Source organism: Neopelma chrysocephalum, unplaced genomic scaffold (assembly GCF_003984885.1).
Source record: "Neopelma chrysocephalum unplaced genomic scaffold, ASM398488v2 Primary Assembly neopelma1_184431, whole genome shotgun sequence".
NCBI classification, from domain to species: Eukaryota; Metazoa; Chordata; class Aves; order Passeriformes; family Pipridae; genus Neopelma; species Neopelma chrysocephalum.
This window is the reverse complement of record NW_020938455.1, coordinates 1-4435: the sequence shown is the minus strand read 5'-3', so window position 1 is coordinate 4435 and position 4435 is coordinate 1. Positions and strand designations below refer to the sequence as shown.

General features: G+C 62.0%; 1 long non-coding RNA gene across 1 annotated transcript; it reads left to right on the top strand.

Moving 5' to 3' along the window:
* Window positions 1–3568: 3568 nt before the first annotated feature.
* Window positions 3569–4435, top strand: LOC113962675. Its single transcript, XR_003532590.1, has 3 exons — window positions 3569–3629; window positions 3908–3964; window positions 4319–4435. It is a non-coding gene; the product is annotated as an uncharacterized LOC113962675 (long non-coding RNA).

Genomic DNA, 4435 nt, shown 5'->3' with positions numbered 1-4435 from the left:
GGGGACACCCCAGTGTCACCACAGCACAAAGGGACACGGTGTCACCCACAGGGAAGGGACTGTCCTGATCGGGTTGGGGCTGGGACATGATGAGTACTGGGGCTGAGGACACTGTGGGGACACCATGGGGACACCATGGGGACACTCCAGTGTCACCACAGCTGGCACTGAGATCTGGTGGGCACTGGGACAAGGGAACACCATGGGGACACCCCTGTGTCACCAGAGTGTGAGGGGACACAGTGTCACCTGAGGGAAGGGACTGTCCTCTGGGGCTGGAGCTGGGACATGGCGGGCACTGGGGCTGGGGACACTGCGGGAACACCCCAGTGTCACCACGGCGTGGGGGACACGGTGTCACCCGCAGGGAAAGGACTGTCCTGATGGGGCTGGGGCTGAGAAATGATGGGTACTGGGGCCGGGGACACCTCAGTGTCACCATGGTGTGCGGGACACGGTGTCACCCGCAGGGAAGGGACCGTCCTGCTGGGGCTGGGGACACGTTGGGGACACCCCAGTGTCACCACGGCGTGGGGGACACGGTGTCACCCGCAGGGAAGGGACCGTCCTCTGGGGCTGGAGCTGGGACACGGCGCTCACTGGGGACACGTCGGGAACACGCTGGGGACGCGATGGGGTCAGCTGGGGACAGTTGGGGACAGCTGGGGACACTCACGGAGATGCTGTCGCGGGAGCCCTCGGCCTGGAAGTGCCAGGTGATGGAAATGTCCTCGGAGATCCACTCGCTGGACCAGAAGCTGCAGGACAGGGTGACCCGCGAGCCCACGGTGCCGAACACCTCCCGCGGCGTGTACACGTGGATCGGCGACACCGGCGACACTCCTGGGGAGGGGGCACACGCCCGTCACACCCCGTCACACCCCTCTCCTTGCGCCACGGGAGGTGTCACCACGCTGCCACCAAAGCGCGGGCAGGGGGGACACAGCGGCGGCGTCCCCACGGCTGGCTCAGAGGGGACAGTGTCCCGCTGGCCGGTGACACGGGCAGGGCTGGCACGGGAGCTCCTGGCAGCGCGGTGACGGTGCCACCACCCTCTCGGTGTCCTCAGGGTGGTGCCAGATGCCCCAGCCCGGTGACACCTCCCTCGTGTCCCCAGGGAGGTGACAGGCGCCGGGACCCTCTTGGCAGAGCGGTGACAGTGTCACCCCCTCTCGGTGTCCCCAGAGTGGTGCCAGGTACACCATCACCACCCTCTCCGTGTCCCCAGGGAGGTGACAGTTGCTGGGACCCGCTGTGCCCGCCGGTGACAGCGGCAGGGCTGGGTGTGGCACCTCCCATCTGTCCCCAGGGTGGTGACAGGCACTGGGACACTCCCGGCAGCGCGGTGACAGTGTCACCACCCCCTCGGTGTCCTCAGGATGGTACCAGGTGCCCCAGCCCGGTGACACCTCCCCCCCGTGTCCCCAGGGAGGTGACAGTCGCTGGGACCCGCTGTGCCCACAGGTGACAGCGGCAGGGCTGGGTGTGGCACCTCCCACCTGTCCCCAGGGAGGTGACAGTGCCACACCGAGCGGTGACAGCACCACACGCCCGCACCCCCGTGCCCGGCTGGGGGGACAGTCCCCAACCCCCGCCGGGGTGGCCCCCAGCCCCACGACCACCCCCAAAAAGGGTCCGGCCCCACCCCAGCCCGCTCTGAGGTCCCTGTCCCGCGTCCCCTGTCCCTTGTCCCCTGTCCCTGTCGCCGTGCCCGCCTCACCCAGCGCCGCGACGAGCCCGGCGAGCAGCAGGAGGCGGCGGGTGGCCCGCGGGGACATGGTGGCCGGTCACGGAGGGGACACGGGCACGGGCGCGGGGTTTTAGGGTGGCCCCGCGGCGGCTGCACCCCCAAAGCCCGGCCAATGGGCGCCGGCGGCGGGGGGGGACCCGGGGGGGCGCTCAAAGGGGACATTTAGGGCCGGGAGGGGGAAGGCGACACTGTGGCCTTTGTCCCGCCGCATTCCCGGTGGGGCGGGGGCGGCGGGGCAGGAATGTGACACCGGGACACGAGGGGGGGACGTGTCCCACACCCGGGGCCCCCCCTTTGTCCCTGGGGGGCGGCCGGTGGCGCCGGCGCGGGGGGGGGTTCGTGTGTCCCCTCCCGTCCCGGGTGTCCCCAGTGGTGTCCCCGCGGGCGTCCAGTGTGGGGGGAACCCCCTGGATTTGGGGGGAAATTTGGGGCTTGGGGGGAAAACAGGGTTTGGGAGGAAAAGAAGGATTTGGGGGGAAAACGGGGTTTGGGGGGAAAAGAGGGGTTTGGGGGGAAATTTGGGATTTGGGGGGAAACCGGGATTTGGGGAGAAAAGAGGGATTTGGGGGGAAAAGAAGGATTTGGGGGGAAAGAGGGATTTGGGAGGAAAAAAAGGATTTGGGAGGAAAAGAAGGATTTGGGGAGAAAACGGGGTTTGAGGGGAAAAGAGGGATTTTGGGGAAAATTTTGGATTTGGGGGAAAAGAGGGATTTGGAGGGAAAACGGGGTTTGAGGAGAAAAGATGGATTTGGGGGAAAAAGAGGGATTGAGGGGAAAAGAGGGATTTGAGGGGAAAAGAGGGATTTGGGGGGAAAACGGGGTTTGGGGGGAAAAAAGGGATTTGGGGGGAAATTTGGGATTTGAGGGGGAAAACGGGGTTTGAGGAGAAAAGAGGGATTTGGGGGGGAAATCGGGATTTGGGGGGGAAACTCGAGATTTAGGGGGAAAAATCTGGGATTTGTGGGGTGACGGGAAACCAGGGATTCGGGAGGGACATTGGTGGATATTTCGGAATTTTAGGGGGCATTTGGGGGGGTTGGGGTTGTTTTGGGGGGGATTTGGGAGTTTTGGGGGCTATTCGGAGGATTTTGGGGTTTTTTGGGGGGGCCTTTGGGGAATTTTGCGGCCGTTGGGGCAGTTTTGGGGGCGCTTTGGTATTTTTTGGGGGGTTGCGGTGGTTTTAGGGGGATTTAGGAGGGATTTGGTTTATTTTTTTTTTTGATTTGGGGGTTGGGGAGGTGTTAGGTGGTTTTGAGGAGATTTTTGGGGTTTAAGGGTTTTTTTTAGGGAGTTTGGGGGCTTTGGGGGGACTTTGGGTGGGGTTTGGGGCGGTTTTGGGGAGGGTGGAGTGGTTTTGAGGTGCTTCGGGGATTTTCGGAGGGGGGGGTGTTGGAGGGCGTTTCTCCCGAATTTATCCCAGTTTTATTCCAGAAACTCCCGGGGCTTTATCCCAGGTGGATCCCAGGTTTTATCCCGGATGTTATCCTGGTGTTATCTCAGGTTTATCTCACCGCTATCCCAGATTTAGTTCCGATTTCTCCAGGTTTTATTCCATTTTTATTCCGGTGTTACCCCGTTTTTACCCCACTTTAATCCCATTTTTAGCCCATTTTAATCCCATTTCTACCCCATTTTTACCCCGATTTACCCTGGTTTTATCCAGATGTACCCCGGTTTTAACCCGATTTATCCCATGTTTACCCCATTTTTATCCCGTTTTTACCCCACTTTAATCCCATTTTTAGTCCATTTTATCCCATTTTTATCCCGTTTTTATCCCGATTTTCTCCGGTCTCCCCCGCGCACGCGCCGTGGACCGGAAGTCGCGTCACGGCCGCTTCCGGCGCGGCGGCTCCAAGATGGCGGCGCTGGCGCTGAGGTGACACCGGAGGGGTTTGGGGGACACTGGGGGGGTTTGGGGGGACATTGGAGGGGTTTGTGGGACACGGAGGGTCACGGCGTGTGACAGGGGGACGTATCGGTCGGGGAGGTGTCACCGCCGGCACTCCCCCCGTGTCACCCCCAAACCCCTCCCGTGTCCCCCCTGCCACCCTCCCGTGTCACCCCAATCAATCCCCGGCTGTGTCACCCCCCCGTGTCACCCCCCCATCCCTCTTTTTTGGGTCATTCCCAACCCTTTTCCTTCCTCTTTTCCAGGGGGGTGGGGCGGCGCTGCCTCCTGGCCCGGCTGGGACCCGGCCTGTCCCTGCAGCAGTGAGTTACTGGGAGCAACTGGGAGCAACTGGGAGAGCCTGGGAGCAACTGGGTTTAAGTTCTTCCCCGAAGGAATCCATCCAAAGGATATTTTTTGCCGCAATTCTTGCGTCTCCAGGACCCCCTCCCGGGAGATCTGGGAGCCCCAATCCCATTTATTTTCCTCTTCCCACTGCTGGGATTGGGGAGAATTCCTTGTTTTTTTCGCTCCTCTGGGGCTCCCAGGGTTGGTAATTCCCGGGTAAAGGCGGGAAGAGTCGATTCCAAGGCTTTCCTTGGAGCAGGGGGCACCTTCTCAGGGTGTGTGAGGTGGGATCTCAGAGCCCCCCATGCCCTGTATCCCTGTTTTCCCAGTGTTGTCCCGATGGGAACCACGGCCAGGGAGGAGATGAGTCGCTTCTGGGAGAAGAACACCAGGTCCAACCGGCCCCTGTCCCCTCATGTCACCATCTACAAGTGAGACTCCCCTGG